Source organism: Eucyclogobius newberryi, unplaced genomic scaffold, assembly GCF_026437365.1.
Source record: "Eucyclogobius newberryi isolate DKJ021-1_F unplaced genomic scaffold, fEucNew1.0.hap1 SCAF_4, whole genome shotgun sequence".
NCBI classification, from domain to species: Eukaryota; Metazoa; Chordata; class Actinopteri; order Gobiiformes; family Gobiidae; genus Eucyclogobius; species Eucyclogobius newberryi.
The window spans coordinates 6,069,853-6,093,950 of record NW_027316056.1 but is presented as its reverse complement, the minus strand read 5'-3'; the positions used below and the strand labels follow the sequence as shown (position 1 = coordinate 6,093,950).

At 46.5% G+C, this 24,098-nt stretch overlaps 1 pseudogene; it reads right to left on the bottom strand.

Annotated features, from left to right (window-relative positions):
* Positions 1 to 168: 168 nt before the first annotated feature.
* Positions 169 to 20,333, bottom strand: LOC140377194 (UTP--glucose-1-phosphate uridylyltransferase-like; annotated as a pseudogene).
* Positions 20,334 to 24,098: the final 3,765 nt, after the last annotated feature.

Genomic DNA, 24,098 nt, shown 5'->3' with positions numbered 1-24,098 from the left:
CTCTTTACATAAATCTGTGAATAATTAGCTGGAAATGAAGATTTAAGGGTAAAATGTTGAAATAAAACAAGAATGGTTGTTACCAAAGTCCAAACTGTGTCTCGTCTGGTCTTTACTGACATTCACACTGTTAATTGTACAAAAGAAAGACAAAATAGACACTTAATGTTGCATTTCCCACTGTTTTATTGACCAACCGGTGAACCGGTCACAGCAGCAGCTTCAGTGACCCCAAATGCATAGTTCTGAGGGATATTGTTACAAACAGGAAGAGTTTAGGCTCTTTTGCTCTAAAAATAACTACAAAGTGCAACAATATTTTTTATTTTATGATTTCAATAGTTCTTCCTGCTCAATACATTTATTCTACAATTAAACATATTAAATAAGTCATTTTGGAAGTATTTGAATGCTCCTATTTTCTGCTAAACACTCACTTTTGAGACATAAGCATTATCTTGAAAGGCCAATGTTTCAAGACTGTATTTTTGTAACTTCTCACCAGTGAGGTTTGTTTTTCTTAAATGTTTCTGATAAATGGACAAATCTCATTTTTCATCTCCCAAAGTTTTTTTCCCCAGTATGAAAAAGCAGAAGTGGCAATTTATTATTTAGATGTGAAGCGCTGAACTAAGGGGACATTGAATATTGTTAAGACACTAAAAATGCATCAGTTTAGCAGAGAAATAGGTCATTTAAATAGTTTGTAGGTTAAACCTGTAACTACTGTAGATTTAGTTTGGTTTACGCCTAAACATTATGTTGTGTAGATGTAGACAGAAGAGGAGGGCAGTCGTGCCACAGGTTGTTTGGTGTACAGTGTTTTTTCCCAGAATGCCTCAGTGATCCAGGATCCTCAGGTTTCCGGACACGATCTTGTTTTCCAGCATGGCTCCAGCAGGAATATCGATCCGGTCGCCGTGGTTCGCAATGATTATCACAGTTCCCTGAAAAAAGACAAATGGAACTATGAAAATTAAGACTAAACATTTTAAAGTAATTTTATGATTAGAGATGCTTTTAAAAATATTTTCTTAATTAACACTTTATTATATATTTGTTTGATTATGTTCAGTCACCACATTTCATATCGATACAAGAATCCCATGCATTTCAGAAGGTAAACCACTACCAGCCTGTGGTTTGAACCTTTGTTTACAGTGTGATGTCATTTGTTTACAGCGTGATGTCATTTGTTTATCGTTCACCTTTAGGGACACGTTCTTGCCAAAGGTCACGTCTCCGGACACAGTCAGGTGATCCAGCTCCAACATGTCAGGGATGTTCTCAAACCTCTTCAGAAACTCCTGGACCTGAAGACAAACATGGGAGCTTCATAACTGACACGTGCACACAGAGAGACGCGTGCACACAGAGCTGTGCGGTGCGCGCGGTGCGTGCTGTGCAGTACCTTGGTGAAGGAGCTTCCCAGTTTGACGTGTGGTGTTGTTCTGAACTCTCTCTTCTGGCTCATGGTGAGCGAGCCGGCCTCCAGACTGTACAGGTTTGACATGACCAGCAGGAGGTCAGAGGTCATCTTCACCGGGAGGAAACGGCTGCGCGGCACGTTCACTCCCAGCGAGTTTTTAAAGCATTTTATAGCCGCTCCCACCGCCGTCTCCAGCTGGATCACGTTCAGACCACCGTCCAGCGTCTGCACGGGGAAAAGGTCATTATTAAGATTCAACATCAACTCATTCAGGATTCACTCCAAGTTCAACCAAGATAAAACAGCAGATTGTAGAGGTCATTGTAGAGGTCATTGTAGAGGAGCAGTTCACTTGGAAATGTGCTGAGGACACTATATAGTTTTACGCCCAGAGAGAGAACAGACAAAAATCAACATCCAACGAGTAAGAAAATGTAAAGAAAATGAAGGTCGACATAAACCCCTTTAGTCCAAAGTCTTTCAAATGCATAATTCTGAAATGTCACAGTAATTATGATTTTTTCTTTTAGAGCAACAAAACCGATTTAAATGTGATATTTACAGTATAAAGGACTAAACCCTAGATCTAAACCCAAGTCATTCATTTGAGTCATGTTTTCAATAAATGTACCACTTTTCTGACATATTTGTACTGATATAACGAGGGAAGTAAAGGAAGTAAAACCCCAGATATTATTCAGGTGCAAAAAGCAAGACTAAAACCAGACAAACTTATATGTGTTTATTTATATGTGGAGCAGATTTGAGCTGGAAAAATACACTTCTGAGGATTCTTTCCTCAAACCTGCCGAGCGCCGAGTGTAACACTGGTTTAATCACTGTGCAAGCCTTTCTGCACCACCCCCCCGGTCCTAAGCCCCCCCGGTCGTCTTAAGCCCCCCCGGTCGTCTTAAGCCCCCCCGGTCGTCTTAAGCCCCCCCGGTGGTCTGGCTCGTACCTTGGGGTTGACTATGATCTCCAGGTCCAGGGTGTTGGCCTCATAAACCCTCTTTATGGCCGGGAGAGAGATCCACAGGTTGTTTGTGTTGAAAATCTTAAACTTTGTGACAGATTTGAACTCGTCGACGTGATCCTTCGGGACCTGAGCGATCTCCAGCAGACGCAGACGCTCCTCGTACTTGATCAGAGTCCCGCCCTGAGAGACAGAAGAGACATATGTACAGATTATTAGTAGTAGTAAGTTCTTAAAAGGAGACGCATCATGCTTTAGTTTGGTCTTTATTGGTCATAAACATTATTTTGCTTTCCTTTGGATTTTCACCACGCGCTCAGATTTGGGTTAGCGCTCCCTCTGCTGACATCTATAGGCATTACACATGAACAAGCCAGTGCCAGGAAGTTGCAGTGAAACCACTTTTCTGGCAGAAATGCTCAGAACAAACCCGATGCTGTTATGTCACTATCTGAGGACATTTGAAACTGTATTTGTGAAGATCAGAAAAGACGAGCTCGAAAACAGGAAGTGAATGAAGTCGATCAAACTAAGAAGAACTTTCAAAGGTTTCATCTGGACAATGTTTTTCTACAGAAGTGTGACAAGGGAAACACGACTCCAGGAACAGGGTTAAAAGTCTAAGTTTTTAACGCATTGTAATTGTACATATAAAACAAGTGTAACATTGATTTGTTCACAAGTACAAAAAAAATGACTAAAACCTAAGCCTGTCACAATAACACATTTTGAAGCGTGATTTATTGCTACATAAAACATAATAATAATCCCAGGTAACCAGTTTGACATGAAGTGCATCACAAGCAGAATGAAAAGGACATGAGCCATAAAAGCACTTTAATCAACCCGCAGTGGTTCCATACCTTCACTTCAAGACACTTTTCTTCTTCTTCTTCTGTGTTTTATGGCGGTTGGTGTCTAAGTGTTACATTACTGTCACCCACTGTAGTTGTACATTTTAGACTTGGAAGCACACGAGTTCCAAGCACTTGAGGTCTTCTTCTTATTCTTCCTCCTCCAACGACTGCCATTATGAGCCCCCAGAACCTGCAAACAGGGAGCCTCCCCACTCCGACTCCCTGAATGGTGGACGTCTCCATCCCGACTCCCTGAATGGTGGACGTCTCCATCCCGACTCCCTGAATGGTGGACGTCTCCATCCCGACTCCCTGAATGGTGGACGTCTCCACCCCGACTCCCTGAATGGTGGACGTCTCCACTCCGACTCCCTGAATGGTGGACGTCTCCACTCCGACTCCCTGAATGGTGGACGTCTCCACTCCGACTCCCCTGAATGGTGGACGTCTCCACCCCGACTCCCTGAATGGTGGACGTCTCCACCCCGACTCCCTGAATGGTGGACGTCTCCACCCCGACTCCCTGAATGGTGGACGTTTCCACCCCGACTCCCTGAATGGTGGACGTCTCCACTCCGACTCCCTGAATGGTGGACGTCTCCACCCCGACTCCCTGAATGGTGGACGTCTCCACCCCGACTCCCTGAATGGTGGACGTCTCCACCCCGACTCCCTGAATGGTGGACGTCTCCACCCCCGACTCCCTGAATGGTGGACGTCTCCACTCCGACTCCCTGAATGGTGGACGTCTCCATCCCGACTCCCTGAATGGTGGACGTCTCCATCCCGACTCCCTGAATGGTGGACGTCTCCATCCCGACTCCCTGAATGGTGGACGTCTCCACCCCGACTCCCTGAATGGTGGACGTCTCCCGACCCCGACTCCCTGAATGGTGGACGTCTCCACCCCCGACTCCCTGAATGGTGGACGTCTCCACTCCGACTCCCTGAATGGTGGACGTCTCCACACACGACTCCTGAATGGTGGACGTCTCCACTCCGACTCCCTGAATGGTGGACGTCTCCACTCCGACTCCCTGAATGGTGGACGTCTCCACTCCGACTCCCTGAATGGTGGACGTCTCCACTCCGACTCCCTGAATGGTGGACGTCTCCACTCCGACTCCCTGATTGGTGACGTCTCCACTCGACTCCCTGAATGGTGGACGTCTCCACTCCGACTCCCTGAATGGTGGACGTCTCCACCTCCGACTCCCTGAATGGTGGACGTCTCCACCCCGACTCCCTGAATGGTGGACGTCTCCACCCCGACTCCCTGAATGGTGGACGTCTCCACCCCGACTCCCTGAATGGTGGACGTCTCCACCCCGACTCCCTGAATGGTGGACGTCTCCACTCCGACTCCCTGAATGGTGGACGTCTCCACTCCGACTCCCTGAATGGTGGACGTCTCCACTCCGACTCCCTGAATGGTGGACGTCTCCACACCCGACTCCCTGAATGGTGGACGTCTCCACTCCGACTCCCTGAATGGTGGACGTCTCCACTCCGACTCCCTGAATGGTGGACGTCTCCACTCCGACTCCCTGAATGGTGGACGTCTCCACTCCGACTCCCTGAATGGTGGACGTCTCCACTCCGACTCCCTGAATGGTGGACGTCTCCACTCCGACTCCCTGAATGGTGGACGTCTCCACTCCGACTCCCTGAATGGTGGACGTCTCCACTCCGACTCCCTGAATGGTGAGACGTCTCCACCCCCCGACTCCCTGAATGGTGGACGTCTCCATCCCGACTCCCTGAATGGTGGACGTCTCCACCCCGACTCCCTGAATGGTGGACGTCTCCACCCCGACTCCCTGAATGGTGGACGTCTCCACCCCGACTCCCTGAATGGTGGACGTCTCCACCCCCGACTCCCTGAATGGTGGACGTCTCCATCCCGACTCCCTGAATGGTGGACGTCTCCATCCCGACTCCCTGAATGGTGGACGTCTCCACTCCGACTCCCTGAATGGTGGACGTCTCCACTCCGACTCCCTGAATGGTGGACGTCTCCACCCCGACTCCCTGAATGGTGGACGTCTCCATCCCGACTCACTGAATGGTGGACGTCTCCACTCCGACTCCCTGAATGGTGGACGTCTCCACTCCGACTCACTGAATGGTGGACGTCTCCACTCCGACTCACTGAATGGTGGACGTCTCCATCCCGACTCCCTGAATGGTGGACGTCTCCACCCCGACTCCCTGAATGGTGGACGTCTCCACCCCGACTACCTGAATGGTGGACGTCTCCATCCCGACTCACTGAATGGTGGACGTCTCCACTCCGACTCACTGAATGGTGGACGTCTCCACTTCCGACTCACTGAATGGTGGACGTCTCCACTCCGACTCACTGAATGGTGAGACGTCTCCACTCCGACTCACTGAATGGTGGACGTCTCCACTCCGACTCACTGAATGGTGGACGTCTCCACTCCGACTCACTGAATGGTGGACGTCTCCACTCCGACTCCCTGAATGGTGGACGTCTCCACTCCGACTCCCTGAATGGTGGACGTCTCCACTCCGACTCCCTGAATGGTGGACGTCTCCATCCCGACTCCCTGAATGGTGGGACGTCTCCACCCCGACTCCCTGAATGGTGGACGTCTCCACTCCGACTCCCTGAATGGTGGACGTCTCCACTCCGACTCCCTGAATGGTGGACGTCTCCACCCCGACTCCCTGAATGGTGGACGTCTCCACCCCGACTCCCTGAATGGTGGACGTCTCCACCCCGACTCCCTGAATGGTGGACGTCTCCACTCCGACTCCCTGAATGGTGGACGTCTCCACCCCGACTCCCTGAATGGTGGACGTCTCCACCCCGACTCCCTGAATGGTGGACGTCTCCATCCCGACTCCCCCTGAATGGTGGACGTCTCCATCCCGACTCCCTGAATGGTGGACGTCTCCACTCCGACTCACTGAATGGTGGACGTCTCCACTCCGACTCCCTGAATGGTGGACGTCTCCACTCCGACTCCCTGAATGGTGGACGTCTCCACTCCGACTCACTGAATGGTGGACGTCTCCATCCCGACTCCCTGAATGGTGGACGTCTCCACCCCGACTCCCTGAATGGTGGACGTCTCCACCCCGACTCCCTGAATGGTGGACGTCTCCATCCCGACTCCCTGAATGGTGGACGTCTCCACTTCCGACTCCCTGAATGGTGGACGTCTCCATCCCGACTCCTGAATGGTGGACGTCTCCATCCCGACTCACTGAATGGTGGACGTCTCCACTCCGACTCCCTGAATGGTGGACGTCTCCATCCCGACTCCCTGAATGGTGGACGTCTCCATCCCGACTCCCTGAATGGTGGACGTCTCCATCCCGACTCCTGAATGGTGGACGTCTCCATCCCGACATCCCGACTCTCAACGCTGCACATTTTCCATCTCTGCCCGCTCAGGACCTTAAGGTATTTCCCTGCAGCCTTAGCGATGATCCTGGTCTTTTCAGATTTCCTTCTCTTCTAGTCTCTTCTTTTAAATGGCATCAATCTCCAAATCTTGCAAACATTCTGACACGTTCAAATAAACCCCGACGCGCTGCTATAATGGCGTTTACCTTGACGTCGGCTCTGGTCTTGTCGGTGACCTCCATGATGAACTCGCAGCGTTTGTCCTGAGGTTGGCTCATCAGATGCTGCAGAATGAACAGGTCCACGGTCGCCCCCAAGTTGTCGATGTTGGACACAAAGATGTACTCTTTCCCCCTCGGACAGGAGTTTGTCCAGCAGACCAGAGTTGGAGAAGCTGGCGTAGATGTCGCCGTGACCCGGGGGATACCACGCCTCGCCGTCTCCGTCCGGCCCCAGGCTCTTGGCGACCGGCAGCAGAGACTCTTTGTTGATGCGCGGGTATCTAAAAGGGAAAGACGACAGGAAACACAACATAACATATCAAATCTTAAGCTTTTGTCACCAATTCATGGTCTCAAAAGTAAAGAAAAGGACAGTTTAACGAAGCAAACGTCAAAAGATTCTGGAAAACGACCTTTTTCCCATCGATGTGTTTGTATTCAATAAAAAATGAATGTGACTTATTGTTTAGTTATGTTGTAATAGTTACTCCATAGTGCTCGAGATCAAATGTAAATGATCAAACTCTCATGTTTGCTCTACTTTTTCACGCTTACATCAAACCAAAGAAAAGAAAAGATATATGACAAAGTTAACAAAAAAGCCATGCAACAGCCCGATAAACCTATTTACCATTATTCACCCAGCAGTTTATTACTTTATTCACACTTTTGCCTCGTTTTGCTACGGCTCAGCACTACCTTTGTTTTGGCACTTCCTGTCACGCGGAAACTCCATTCATTTAAGTTTAGAAGGAGCGAAAAGTCAACGCTAAATATGATGTAAAGGAGATCAATGTGTGTAAAATGTTGATGTGACCGACAAGTTACTATTAATTGTGTGATTTAAAGTCTGTAAAGCTCATGTCATGATATTGTATAAAGGCATTTACATTTGTTTTGAATAAGACGAAATTTAATTGAAATCGATTTTTTGTCATCTCATTATTTTAGTCACACAATTACTTTTTCAAATAGTACTACTACTTTTTTCACTGTGAGCCTTTTAAAATACATTATTAATCAAATAAAAGTTAAAATATGGTGAATAAGGTGTATTATGAATGAAAATCAGAAATAATGTATCGTTTGTGTTTTAGAGTCTATAGTCCAGATTACCATGATGTTCATTTTGAAAAGTGGGCACGATGGTTCTGTTACTCTACAGTTCATGGGACATTACGAGTGCTGTGTCTCACCGGCTCTGGTTGAAGGTGTGGATCTTGACTCGGTGGTGAGAGTATTTCGGCAGGATTTTCTTTGTGTCTTCGTCAGTGTTGAAGGAGTTCATGAGCACCAGCGGCACATCGGCGTTGTACGTTTTATTCAAGTGCTGCAAACAAGGCAAATACACACTAAACTGAACCAGGACCAAGTCAGGACCAAACCAGGACTAAACCAGGACTAAACCAGGACTACCAAAGCACAGTGAAGTGAGATCAGGGCAATCAAGGCAAGCAGTGATTGACCAATAAATCTATGTGTCACAACTATATATGAATTGTTCTAAAATATATCTAATGAGCCTGTTTTCCCCTCACTTCTGCTGCTGAAGCTTCCCTGAACTCACGGTCCTTTAGTGACAGGCCGCTGGACAGTACTGCAGGAAGCATGATTCTTCTTCTCCTGCAGCTGCTCAGCCTGTGACTGTGTTCAGAGCCCGTTCATGCTCCGCTCTCTAACATGAGCTTGTAGAACCAGAGCGGACAGCAGCTTCTTTCAGAGTTCTGCACATGTGCTCTGAACACAGCCTCAAACACATGGATCTGAGCTCAAACCAGGCGGAATAAACCTGTGTGAGAATCAAAGATGTTTGCATGTTCTGCCCAAACTGAGCATGTGCAGAAGAGAAGTGAAGCAACAGCAGCGCCAAGTTTCAACAAATGTCTCTAAACTATTGATTTTAAGTCCTTGTTTTTGTTTGCAGCTCAGGCTCTGTTCACGTTCCTAATGATTAGATGTTAGTTAGAAATACAGGCAGTAATTTGTGTGATGAATTGGGTTTATTTAATCCATTTGTCCACTTGTGTGTCACCACATGCTACTCCTAAAGCAAGGCTAAACCAAGATGAAAGGAAGGCTAAACAAAGATTCCAGGTTCTAGTTTTAGAGCAGGGCTTACCTCGATCTGCTGGACAGTGAGGTCCAGAAAGGTGTTGTCGCTGCTCACATTGATCAGGCTCTTGGGGCCCTTGCAGCCCATGCTGGTGCCCAGGCCTCCATTCAGCTTCACCACCACGAGCCGGTTCAGAGCGGCCGAGATGTCTTCAGGAAGGCCTTTAGCTCGGATACGCTCATACGGCTGGATCTGCAGAGGACGAGAGGATGAGATTAGGGAAGGAACACAACCACTCTGCCCCAGGGCAGATATGGCCAGAAGCTTTTACTCCCGACTCTGGATGACAATGACTCTCTTTAACCCTGTTCTAACGTAGTTCAAAAACATGTGTTAAGCTTCATTCACACCTATTCCAATAAACCTGTTTACGAGCAAAAAACACTGGCAGGGATGTGACTAGAGGGAGAGATCTGAAGGTCTTATGTTCCGTTTATTTGAGTCCATAAATCATCACAGACATGTTTTGATTATGGCGTCATGGTCGACTCACAATTATCATGGACATTGACTTCATCTGTAAAAAGATCAAACGGAAAATAGATTTCCTCCGTCGCCTCAGGTCATGCAGGATTACAGTTCCTCCAGCTGTTCTTTAGCCGCATCATCCTCGGCACGCCGCATCCTCCTCAGCTCAGCACGCCGCATCCTCCTCAGCTCAGCACGCCGCATCCTCCTCAGCTCAGCACGCCGCATCCTCCTCAGCTCAGCACGCCGCATCCTCCTCAGCTCAGCACGCCGCATCCTCCTCAGCTCAGCACGCCGCATCCTCCTCAGCTCAGCACGCCGCATCCTCCTCAGCTCAGCACGCCGCATCCTCCTCAGCTCAGCACGCCGCATCCTCCTCAGCTCAGCACGCCGCATCCTCCTCAGCTCAGCACGCCGCATCCTCCTCAGCTCAGCACGCCGCATCCTCCTCAGCTCAGCACGCCGCATCCTCCTCAGCTCAGCACGCCGCATCCTCCTCAGCTCAGCACGCCGCATCCTCCTCAGCTCAGCACGTCGCATCCTCCTCAGCTCAGCACGCCGCATCCTCCTCAGCTCAGCACGCCGCATCCTCCTCAGCTCAGCACGCCGCATCCTCCTCAGCTCAGCACGCCGCATCCTCCTCAGCTCAGCACGCCGCATCATCCTCAGCAGGCCGCATCATCCTCAGCAGGCCGCATCATCCTCAGCAGGCCGCATCATCCTCAGCAGGCCGCATCATCCTCAGCAGGCCGCATCATCCTCAGCAGGCCGCATCATCCTCAGCAGGCCGCATCATCCTCAGCAGGCCGCATCATCCTCAGCAGGCCGCATCATCCTCAGCAGGCCGCATCATCCTCAGCAGGCCGCATCATCCTCAGCAGGCCGCATCATCCTCAGCAGGCCGCATCATCCTCAGCAGGCCGCATCATCCTCAGCAGGCCGCATCATCCTCAGCAGGCTGCATCATCGTAGTGTGTGTGGAGCAGCTGCAGCTCAATCACTGCTAAATCTGGACTGAGAGACCTGATTCAAATATGCTCAAAGATCGTCTGATCCTTAAACAGACTGAGACCCCATGTTCTACGTAACTGTAGTGACCTACAGATGACTCCTAATGTCGCCATGGTGACAGTACAGTGTACTATCGTACAACCCCCATGTGGAGATTTATACGACCCTGCAGAAGGAAAAACCTCACACTTGTGTGAAAGAGCACAGTGTTTTGAGCTGTAACTCTGAAATCATTTTGCAGCATTAGCTCCGTGTGCCATTCACTCGCCCTGTCATCGCAGACTTTCTGTTTCATACTCGCGGTCCTCTGTGCTCTTTCATACAACATACTCTGCTTCCCAGTCACACTCTAAAGCAGGGGTGGGCAATTATTTTCCTCTGAGGGCCATATTCGAATCCAGGCAAGTAGCGGAGGGCCGGCCCGCCATCGTTGGTGTGAAAAAAAAGAAATCCCCAAAATGAAATATCAAATAAAATCTAACTTTTCTGTCAAATATAGGCTATTGAATCTATTATTTAATTGATTTTACGTCATATGTATTAAGGATACACGTGCAGACAGATGCCTGAGGGCAAAAAAAATAAATAAAAAAAAATTACTTGGACAAGCTTGGCGGGCCAGATTGAAAGGCCCTGCGGGCCGGATCCGGCCCACGGGCCGTTGTTTGCCAACCCCTGCTCTAAAGCTTAAGATCTGCCTCTCTCTCTCTCCTTTGTTGTGCTTTGAAACAGCCAATACAACCGTGAAAACAGCACAGAGGGCCGCCATTAGGAAACAGACTAAACAGCTAAAGTGATTCAAACTCAAGCAAAGGACCTTTTGCTTCAGACCATCCTCAGTGAATCAGTGCAACAGCCTTATTGTTGTCTGAGGAACACCTCAGATCAAGAGGTCCGGTGCTTCTTCGGCCTGACACCTGTCAGAGTGTCTGTGCCCTGCCCAGCGTGTGGACCGAGCTGCTGCAGTCTGTCCCCCTGAGTGACCCCTGAGTGACCCCTGAGTGACCCCTGAGTGACCCCTGAGTGACCCCTGGAGGCGACATGGACACACACAGGTTCATCTCCTCAGGATCACAGCTCCTGCTTCTGGTCGTATGAAAATTGCATGTATTTCACAATCTGGCTGATGAGATCATATTAGAGTCAACATTAACTCTAACACACAATGAGCCAGATCATGTCCAATCATGTCCAGCATCTCCATCTGTTATCAACTCATTTGCATATTCCATATTCATATTTATCTGTCCAATTATTTGGTCATTAAATCTTCATAAACCACATTTGGTAAAGTGTTCCAGAAAAGGGGTCAATGTTTGTTACGATCTCACAAACCTTCAGATTAACGAGCAAATACATTTTTAATGAATCAATTAATTTAGATATTTTATAGAATTGTTAAATGCCTAACCAAGGCAGTAATGTTTGAAATCTTGATCCAAGTCTATAAAATCAACTTTGAATGTCACGTTTAATTGTTTTTTAAATGTTCGTCATATCGCACAGCCTTACATTTCTGTCAACTAAAAACTCATCTAAAACCGAAGAGAATTATCATAAGATTGAAACTTAAATAAAAATGTCCTGCAGAACTAGACCAGGACTTTACCACAACTGGAGCAAGAAAAGTGTGAATGGAGCCGTGAGTGTTCATAAAGCAGTTATAAACGGCAGTAACATTAGCATCAGAGGCTGGTGTGTCTCTAAACAGTGACTCGTGATTGAAAGAGGATCCGAGGGACGAAGAGGAAACACTGTGTGACATTTCTGTGACACAAACTGCTCCAGGAATAAACTGCACTGAAGGTCAGACTAAAATTATACTGAGCAGCAGCGTTCAGAGTCAGACACGGGCCAGAGAAACGAGAGATAACGACGAGTGAGAGGACAACGACAGACGGGCCATGCTGCGTACCACCTAACTAATGATACTACTTCTACTTCTACTACAAGAAATACTATTGGCCTAAATTCAAAGCACAGAACTCTAGTTTCTTAACACTTTTCCATACAAAACAACCACAAAGAAAACATGTGACAAAATCTATATTTCTGTTAGCATTTACCTCGATAGCACCAAACGCTCACGCCGCAGTCACACAGGAAGCACCAAACGCTCACGCCGCAGTCACACAGGAAGCACCAAACGCTCACGCCGCAGTCACACAGGAAGCACCAAACGCTCACGCCGCAGTCACACAGGAAGCACCAAACGCTCACGCCGAAGTCACACAGGAAGCACCAAACGCTCACGCCGCAGTCACACAGGAAGCACCAAACGCTCACGCCGCAGTCACACAGGAAGCACCAAACGCTCACGCCGCAGTCACACAGGAAGCACCAAACGCTCACGCCGCAGTCACACAGGAAGCACCAAACGCTCACGCCGCAGTCACACAGGAAGCACCAAACGCTCACGCCGCAGTCACACAGGAAGCACAAAACGCTCACGCCGCAGTCACACAGGAAGCACCAAACGCTCACGCCGCAGTCACACAGGAAGCACCAAACGCTCACGCCGCAGTCACACAGGAAGCACCAAACGCTCACGCCGCAGTCACACAGGAAGCACCAAACGCTCACGCCGCAGTCACACAGGAAGCACCAAACGCTCACGCCGCAGTCACACAGGAAGCACCAAACGCTCACGCCGCAGTCACACAGGAAGCACCAAACGCTCACGCCGCAGTCACACAGGAAGCACCAAACGCTCACGCCGCAGTCACACAGGAAGCACCAAACGCTCACGCCGCAGTCACACAGGAAGCACCAAACGCTCACGCCGCAGTCACACAGGAAGCACCAAACGCTCACGCCGCAGTCACACAGGAAGCACCAAACGCTCACGCCGCAGTCACACAGGAAGCACCAAACGCTCACGCCGCAGTCACACAGGAAGCACCAAACGCTCACGCCGCAGTCACACAGGAAGCACCAAACGCTCACGCCGCAGTCACACAGGAAGCACCAAACGCTCGCGCCGCAGTCACACAGGAAGCACCAAACGCTCGCGCCGAAGTCACAGAGGAAGCACCAAACGCTCGCGCCGCAGTCACACAGGAAGCAGCAAACGCTCACGCCGCAGTCACACAGGAAGCACCAAACGCTCACGCCGCAGTCACACAGGAAGCACCAAACGCTCACGCCGCAGTCACACAGGAAGCACCAAACGCTCACGCCGCAGTCACACAGGAAGCACCAAACGCTCACGCCGCAGTCACACAGGAAGCACCAAACGCTCACGCCGCAGTCACACAGGAAGCACCAAACGCTCACGCCGCAGTCACACAGGAAGCACCAAACGCTCACGCCGCAGTCACACAGGAAGCACCAAACGCTCACGCCGCAGTCACACAGGAAGCACCAAACGCTCACGCCGCAGTCACACAGGAAGCACCAAACGCTCACGCCGCAGTCACACAGGAAGCACCAAACGCTCACGCCGCAGTCACACAGGAAGCACCAAACGCTCGTGCCGCAGTCACACAGGAAGCACCAAACGCTCACGCCGCAGTCACACAGGAAGCACCAAACGCTCACGCCGCAGTCACACAGGAAGCACCAAACGCTCGCGCCGCAGTCACACAGGAAGCACCAAACGCTCACGCCGCAGTCACACAGGAAGCACCAGACGCTCACGCCGCAGTCACACAGGAAGCACCAAACGCTCGTGCCGCAGTCACAGAGGAAGCACCAAACGCTCACGCCGCAGTCACACAGGAAGCACCAAACGCTCGCGCCGCAGTCACACAGGAAGCACCAAACGCTCGCGCCGCAGTCACACAGGAAGCACCAAACGCTCACGCCGCAGTCACACAGGAAGCACCAAACGCTCACGCCGCAGTCACACAGGAAGCACCAAACGCTCACGCCGCAGTCACACAGGAAGCACCAAACGCTCACGCCGCAGTCACACAGGAAGCACCAAACGCTCACGCCGCAGTCACACAGGAAGCACCAAACGCTCACGCCGCAGTCACACAGGAAGCACCAAACGCTCACGCCGCAGTCACACAGGAAGCACCAAACGCTCACGCCGCAGTCACACAGGAAGCACCAAACGCTCACGCCGCAGTCACACAGGAAGCACCAAACGCTCACGCCGCAGTCACACAGGAAGCACCAAACGCTCACGCCGCAGTCACACAGGAAGCACCAAACGCTCACGCCGCAGTCACACAGGAAGCACCAAACGCTCACGCCGCAGTCACACAGGAAGCACCAAACGCTCACGCCGCAGTCACACAGGAAGCACCAAACGCTCACGCCGCAGTCACACAGGAAGCACCAAACGCTCACGCCGCAGTCACACAGGAAGCACCAAACGCTCACGCCGCAGTCACACAGGAAGCAGCAAACGCTCACGCCGCAGTCACACAGGAAGCAGCAAACGCTCACGCCGCAGTCACACAGGAAGCACCAAACGCTCACGCCGCAGTCACACAGGAAGCACCAAACGCTCGCGCCGAAGTCACAGAGGAAGCACCAAACGCTCACGCCGCAGTCACACAGGAAGCACCAAACGCTCACGCCGCAGTCACACAGGAAGCACCAAACGCTCACGCCGAAGTCACAGAGGAAGCACCAAACGCTCACGCCGCAGTCACACAGGAAGCACCAAACGCTCGCGCCGCAGTCACACAGGAAGCACCAAACGCTCACGCCGCAGTCACACAGGAAGCACCAAACGCTCGCGCCGAAGTCACACAGGAAGCACCAAACGCTCACGCCGCAGTCACACAGGAAGCACCAAACGCTCACGCCGCAGTCACACAGGAAGCACCAAACGCTCACGCCGCAGTCACACAGGAAGCACCAAACGCTCACGCCGCAGTCACACAGGAAGCACCAAACGCTCACGCCGCAGTCACACAGGAAGCACCAAACGCTCACGCCGCAGTCACACAGGAAGCACCAAACGCTCACGCCGCAGTCACACAGGAAGCACCAAACGCTCACGCCGCAGTCACACAGGAAGCACCAAACGCTAACGCCGCAGTCACACAGGAAGCACCAAACGCTCACGCCGCAGTCACACAGGAAGCACCAAACGCTCACGCCGCAGTCACACAGGAAGCACCAAACGCTCACGCCGCAGTCACACAGGAAGCACCAAACGCTCACGCCGCAGTCACACAGGAAGCACCAAACGCTCACGCCGCAGTCACACAGGAAGCACCAAACGCTCACGCCGCAGTCACACAGGAAGCACCAAACGCTCACGCCGCAGTCACACAGGAAGCACCAAACGCTCACGCCGCAGTCACACAGGAAGCAGCAAGCGCTCACGCCGCAGTCACACAGGAAGCAGCAAACGCTCCCGCCGCAGTCACACAGGAAGCAGCAAACGCTCCCGCCGCAGTCACACAGGAAGTTAGGGAACATAATGGCAGTACAAACCGGGTAAATCTGGGAGTATTTCTTTAAGTGACGATTACTTTGCACACTTAGGTCGTCAAAGTAATCGTTTGTGCAAAATAATAGTAAATATCCCAGACAAATGACTGTAAAAAGTGTGAGGGAACATTTGTTCAGTAATACTTTTTAACATGATTTGTGGGAGTCACAGTATGTAATAATGTCAACTCTGAGGGAAAATACTCTGGAGTGGTCCAGGCAAACATCTGCTCCTGAACGTGGACAAGCCTAAGGAGCTGGACTCCAGCAGAAAGAAGACACCAGTGGAACATCCATGGACTCTCAAGGAGGAACATTATGAACGCAACTACTGGGGATAAGACGATCGATACTTAACACCATGATAATAACAAATATTAATGTTTCTATAACATTTTGTGCAAATGTGATTTTTTTTATTTTATATGAATACTAGTTAAAATGATCAGTATCTGTAAGAAAGACTGTGTACAATGTAGAGAAGGGCATGAGGAGATTTATCCCACAGTGGGGAAAATAAATAACTTTTAAAATAGACTTCGATCAAACACACAGAGTAAAAAATAAAAGGAGGAGATTCTACTTCATGATGTTTATGTGTGCGTTTAGTTTCCTCACCGAGTCCTCTGGAGGTCGGCTGATTTTGGGCCAGTCGATCGCGGGACCTTTGACCCGGAGAAACCTGTGGAACAACTTCTTGAACCCATCAAAGTCCTTCCTGGAGATCTGGGGGGGAAAAGTGTATATGGCATTTAGAGCTGTAATCCTGTCTCGTGGTGTATTTGGCTAAAGGTTTTTAAACCCAGATAACCAGTTGTCAATGTTACTGTCTCTGAGGTCATTCACTTTGTTGCAAAACTCCTCAAACACTGACAGACCAAAGAGCAGAGAACGCAAACATTAAACAAGTCATCCACCTTTCTTATGTTAAAATAATTTGATTTTGAAAAAGGCCAATGGCTTTGGCATAGGAATGTACATTTTGTTTACTCATTATTAGGTTACTTTGACCCAAATCAACAAACTAACCACAGGATTGACGTCCTAACATTTGATGTAATGAAAGCCAGGAAAAAAGTGATTTAATTATAAAACTATTATAGGTATAAAAACTGTTTATTCTGTAGATTCTCTAGCTTTATAGCAATGTTTCCATTCAGTATTGCAGCATAACAGTGACTAACTGCACCTATCACGCAGGTGATGAGCGGTGGAAATGCCAGATATCGCATAAAAGTTTATACTTGCTTTTTTCCCCCAAACCAATATCAGTTAAAGCAGATTTTGGCAAGTGGAAAAGCAATATTTGTTAGTACATTTTATAGCTCTTTTTGACGCTGATCCTGATTTTGACCATCTTAAAAACATGAAAAACAAAAATCTCTACTATAAACAGCAAACATGAATTTAGCCTGCGTCAATCTGTATTAGTTTGTGTGTTTATTTAGCCCTCCCCTGTGACCTCTCTGTGACCCCTTTGTGACCTCTGACCTCTTGCTCTTTGGACTCGGCGGTAGATAACAGCGTCTCGAGCTCGCGGTGCATCGACTCCTCGTGCTGCTCCCGGAGCTGCTCCTGAAACTCCGTCATGCCTCCGCCAGTTAAATCTGAGACACAAAAACATCAACTAAATCAATGATGACCAAATATAAATTATACTATATCAAAAAGTGACAGATGTATTGGAATATGGAAAAGTGAGGGATGTATTGGAATTAAAGCTGGGTTTCGATTCAAATTTCAATAATTGATTCGATTCCGATTTTTACGTTTCAAAATCGATTTTTTCCGATTTCTCAGATCCCATCCGATTCGCTCCGATTTCGATCTGATTTCCGATTTCGATTTGATCCGGGGGTTAATGTTATAAAACATAATTTTTTTTATTTGAACCGCTTCCTTCACTTCATGACTTTAGAGAAGCAATATATTAAAACTAGTATTATATCAATATTAAACAGCAAATCTTACAAGTATTGGTAGTTACTGATGGAAGACTGATGAAAAGGTTAAGGGTCAATCTACCTTCAAGAAAGATAATCCAGGAGTCCTGAATTATCTTTCTTGAAGGTAGATTGAAGTTCACTGAGGGAAATGTAGAAAATAATTTTAAATGAAAAATAAATAAAATAAATAAATAGATCTTTGGATGTACGAATCGATAATCGGTCATTAATATGCGAATCGATTAAAAATCGGAAAATCAATTATTTCAACCCAGCTCTAATTGGAACATGGAAAAGTGAGGGATGTATTGGAACATGGAAAAGTGAGGGATGTATTGGAACATGGAAAAGTGAGGGATGTATTAGAATAACTTGATAGGGCTAATTAACTAATTGTCTAGTCGTCTATATACTGACCTAACCTAATAATGATGTGCAATTCTGTCGTATGTGCAATTGCTGTTGGAATTCATGTGCAATTCATGTGCAATTACTGTGAAATTCATGTGCAATCTATGTGCTGTTGTGACACATATTCATGTGCAATTACTGTCGTGATCACATGCAATGGTATTTATGTATTTATTTATTTATTTGTCTATGGGAGTTTTTATTTATTTATAGGAGATCTTCTACTGAAAGTGTTTTTCAGACTTCCTATAAGTGATCTGTTCTTCTGTATCTACCTCTGTATCTACCTGCGTTGCACCAATGAAATTTCCCCATGTGGGACAATAAAGGAATATCTTATCTTATAAAAAATACAGTATATTGTAACAATTATCTGGTCTATAAATATGTATGTATGTATATATGAAAATATCGATTGTTTATTTAAATTGACTAATAAATATTTCAAACTTTATTGGTTGATAATGTATTCAAAAAGTCTCAATGTAAAAGTTTGACTAGTCGACTAATACAACAAGCTGGAAGAAGAACTAATAGAAAGCAAAAAATAATAAGCCACACCAAAAAAGGGTCACATGCTCTAATATTTCTTAGAGCCACCTATAGTTTTGATTACAGCATAGTTTCACTCAGCTTCTGGAATATTCTCTAGGACAGGACGATTTGCTAAGATGAATCTCATTGGACACTTTTTTGGTGTAGTAATATTCAATTTTGTCAAAATCGACTTCTGGAACGCAAGCAATTTTATCTGAGGCCTCATGTTTGTGCACAGAAGGCCAGCAGAGGGCGCAAGGACTCCAGCGGCTGAAACACTGAGGAGTAAAGCAGTTTTAATCTGGTTTAAATGAATAGCTTTTTAGAGGAAAAACGGATGGTATTACAATTGTTCTGGAGATGTGCTACATGAGAATATAAGAGTGTATTTTCTATAATTGAAACAATGAAAAATGAGCTCAAAGAGAGACAGAAAGTGTATACAAGTGTATACAGTGATATTTCTGCACTTTTGCGACTGATTGTTGCAGTATTTAGCACATTCCTGATATTTGACCAAAGTATCATAATAGTGAAAAAAAACCTTTTCGCTCAGCACTTGCAGTCGAGGTCAAAGATGAATTGCTGCAGAGTGATGGATGTGTGCGAATCAAAGTAAACATTGTGACCCTTAAACTTATTACAGTAACCAATAGTAGAGTATTAGATTAGATTAGATTTCTTCATTTTCTCCAAATAAATTATTGAAAACTTTAGCTAAGGACGTAAATTTGAGGCTTTATTGTGGCGCAAAAACATAAAAAAAATGTCATACTTTGTGCAAACCTTGCTCGTTGGTTGTGATAGAAATCGATAGAAATAGTTAGCACTATTACTCGGCCTGTCACAAGAATTACTATATTGACTTCAATAAATACAAGCTGGAACAATCATTTTGGGGCTCAGTATCTACTGTGGATGCTTTTTCCTTTGTACTACTGGAGAAACTTTGTCATTTTTCTGTTCTATAATGAGATTTGAACTGTAGCCGCTTGAATAAATAACATTTGTGACTCATTACAGAGACAAAATAACTACTTTAGTGTTTCTTACTGCTTTTTATTTATTGTAGTTAGTGTTTTTTTTTTACTTTTATATAATATTTTTGGATAATCCTGCTTTAAGGTTATTGTGTCATGGTGCAAATAATTAAATTATCGTTCATTGTCTAGATTTTCTTATCACCCTTCAAAATGTATTATCTACAAATACAGATCAATATTTCACTTTGCGCTTCTGTGTCAGTGTAATGTCACTGAAGGTTACTTGTCATTTCCACCAGACAGTAGCAAGGGCAATAGAGACAAATCAATTAAAAACCACATAAAAGGCCACAACATAAAACTGAGATGATACAACATAATCCCAAACGTCATGAAGACCACAAAACACACACAAAAAACTATTTCTCTTTCAAAAATCATGATTAAATAATTGCAAAACTCTTGAATAACCCCTGTGCTTACCTGCCACAGTGAGCGACATTTTGGAATATTAGAGTTTTCAAAGTGAAGAGTGTTCCTGTGCCTCCAAGTCGCAGCGGCAGAAGGACCAACGCTCCCGAAGTGCATAAGACAAAAGGCTCTGCCCACAGTGGACAAACCAATGGCCCCGGAGCAGGGAGGAGGAGCCACAACAATAACACACAGTAAACATGACCAGTCCTGCAACCCTGCCACTGGAGGGCGAGCGCTCAACACACTCATTATTATATTACGACCTGAACAATCTCGACTATGACTTAACTGAATCATCTTGACGTCCTGATGACACTGATTAACCAAGTCTGATATAACAAACACAGAGCAGTGTTATTCTAAAACACTTTTATACATTTATGCTCATTTTTAACTTAATCGTCTTTAATTGACCATTTCATTATTGTTTTGTGAAGCGTCTTTTAGTCCTGAAAACGTCTTACAACTATTATTATGCACCGTTTTTTTTATCTTCATTTGTTTTTCATTCTCTTTCTTTCCTTCTTTACTTGTCTTTCTTTCTTTCCCTGTTTATTGTTCCATTTCTTTCTTTCCTTCTTTCTTACTTCTCTTCTTTTCCGATTATGGTATAGTTTAAACAATAATTAAGTAGAATTTCTCAATAACAATTGTTTATTAACAGCCAATTTATTCATAGCCTGGAAGAACATAATATAGTAATCCTATATTAAATCCTAAATAAAAATCCTAATAATACTGATTAAACATGTTGGGAGATTTAAGAGAGTATAAGGTCACTAAAGGTTAGGAGTTTATAAATCTGTAAATGAACACAATATGAACTGCACAGAAACCATGACACAACAGCCGAGAGTCAAAACTACAAAAACAACTGCGGCTTATTTGGAATATAGAGATTTAGAGAGATGATTTAACGCTAGAACACAATAGTTAAATTGCAAAGACCGTAATCATTTAGATCATAGCAAGTCCTCTGCAAAGAAAATCATACATTCAAAACAAAAATAACCAAATGTCAAAGCTCTGTTCACACTGCAGGTCAGATCTGATTGTGGCCCATAATGTGACCTGTATCTGATCCAGGCCATTGACGTACGTGGAAATAAATCTGATCTGTGCTCGGGCCCGTTCATCCCACCTCAACGTCATCACTAGGAAATATTTCCAGGATAAACGTCACAATTTTGAGTCAAAGCGCCAGAAAAGTGGAGAGAAATCTCTTTTGGATTGAAATGGAAATGAACATTAACAATGTTTTATTACTCTTCTCTCCAAAAGGGCATAGACAATAACACAAAATATATAACTTACTTTTTCATTGAACATAATCTAGAACTAATAAACTATTAAAAACTACATGGAAGTAAGAACAAAAAACTTAACTAAACAAACAAACATTAAACTTTCTAAATAAGAGTATTTAGGTAAAATCCTAAATAATAACTAAAATTATGTAAATGTCATTGGATTTATGTTTGTCAATTGATTTGTATTAATTTGTTTAATTTTTTTGGTATTAAACAAGGTGGAGAAAAATGGCAGACGAAGGATCCAAGCAAGGAAGGAGGATGTTTGTGAGTCGATATACGAGGTGACAAATCAATTCAGGCCAAAAACAGGGTTCGTACCGTAATCGGGCGGGATTTGAAGAGACGCTTAAGAGTCTGGAGAGGGATTAAGGCTCCTGGCTGCAACAATAGAAAACCTTCATGCAAAATGGAAAGACACTTAAGGACATCAATAAAAGGAGCAGCCGGGGAACCTGCCCTTTTTATTCCGTAAACACAGTGCACTTGTGCAGCACGTTTGTGCGCATGCAGGTGGAACTTCACCATTTGTTTTAGCCCAGATTTAGCCCAGAGCGGCGTGTCCCGAGTTGATCCAGCCAAAATATATCATGTGATCAACTATTTACCTGCATGTTACTGCCAGGTAACATGCAGGTAAACATGTTAGCTACATGTTACTGCCAGGTAACATGCAGGTAAACATGTTAGCTGCATGTTACTGCCAGGTAACATGCAGGTAAACATGTTAGCTACATGTTACTGCCAGGTAACATGCAGGTAAACATGTTAGCTACATGTTACTGCCAGGTAACATGCAGGTAAACATGTTAGCTACATGTTACTGCCAGGTAACATGCAGGTAAACATGTTAGCTACATGTTACTGCCAGGTAACATGCAGGTAAACATGTTAGCTACATGTTACTGCCAGGTAACATGCAGGTAAACATGTTAGCTACATGTTATTGCTAGGTAACATGCAGGTAAACATGTTATTTACCTACATGTTACTGCCAGGTAACATGCAGGTAAACATGTTAGCTACATGTTATTGCTAGGTAACATGCAGGTAAACATGTTATTTACCTGCATGTTACTGCCAGGTAACATGCAGGTAAACATGTTAGCTACATGTTATTTACCTGCATGTTACTGCCAGGTAACATGCAGGTAAACATGTTAGCTACATGTTATTTACCTGCATGTTACTGCCAGGTAACATGCAGGTAAACATGTTGGCTGCATGTTATGCAGCCACATCTTGCTGTATTCTGTTCACACCAGACACAAACTGCAATCGCATTTATCGTTATGTGAATGACCAGTCGACCACAAAAAGTCAGTTTTAAACTAAACATATCCTACATGGGCCTCAGTATGGTAGTGTGAACGTAGCATTTATAGGATTCTTGCAGCCTATTTCTGCCTCGTCTCAAATGTTAAACCTCCTGGAGTTGTTCACAATCATACATGTTATCACAATGTATAGTAACAACAATTTTAATTAGATTTTTTTCCAAACTGATGCAGCTCAAACAAGATCTTGCAAAATGTTGCACACCAGTAATAACAATCTATAATACAAATAATACTTCAGTGGTCACTGTGTCGTGTTGTTTGACTGACATAATGATATAGTTAGTTGATTTGCATTGACACTGGAGGTGAAAAGCTAAATGACCAACAGTCATTTGAGGTAATATTTGCAGTGCGCACATTTATTTGACGTGAAAAGCGCAGATCCAGTGGTGGAGTGGTTAAGGCACAGCACATACGCACAAGTAATTCGGGACGTCCCGAATTATGGGTGATTTTGATTTGTCCCGTCCGGGACAGCTCCAGTCCCGTATTCCAATCACAGCCTCGCCGCCTCCACTTCCTGGAATTACCGTGACAGACGCGAGTCTCAGCCAATCAGCGCGCAGCAACTGAACAGCGGCTGCTGCGCGCTGATCCGAGGTCAGATTGAATTGAAATACCTGGCCTGTCCTCGTTCTCTGACTGCCACCGCCACATCAAGTCATATTCATATCCAGAGAGGGAAACAGAAGGTAAAGCGCGTTGAAACCAAGGCGCACGGATTTTGGAGATTGGCGTGAGGAGAAAAACCCAGCTGCTGCTGCGCACGGACAGGTGCACTGACAGGTGCACTGACAGGTGCACTGACAGGGGCGCGGACAGGGGCGCGGACAGGGGCGCGGACAGGGGCGCGGACAGGGGCGCGGACAGGGGCGCGGACAGGGGCGCGGACAGGGGCGCGGACAGGGGCGCGGACAGGGGCGCGGAGAACGTGAGCTGATGTTGAACGAGCATCATTCCTGTGAATGATGCTGAATGATGTGTGCATAACCTTATAGATTAGGTGCAGTATTTCTCAAACTAAGAATGATTTGTTTCTGTCATTTAATGCAGGGTAAGAGGAGGTCCATGAAACAGACAGTTTAAGACAACTGAGGATAACAACAGAGACACAGTCAAGAAGACGATACAGTGTAAGAAACAACAGAATCAGGTCAGGAGAGCAACACCAACACAACACCAACACAACAGTGGATCTCCCCGCTCGGTCAGAGCGGTCAGATCCACTGGCCTGCAGGTTGGCGGCACG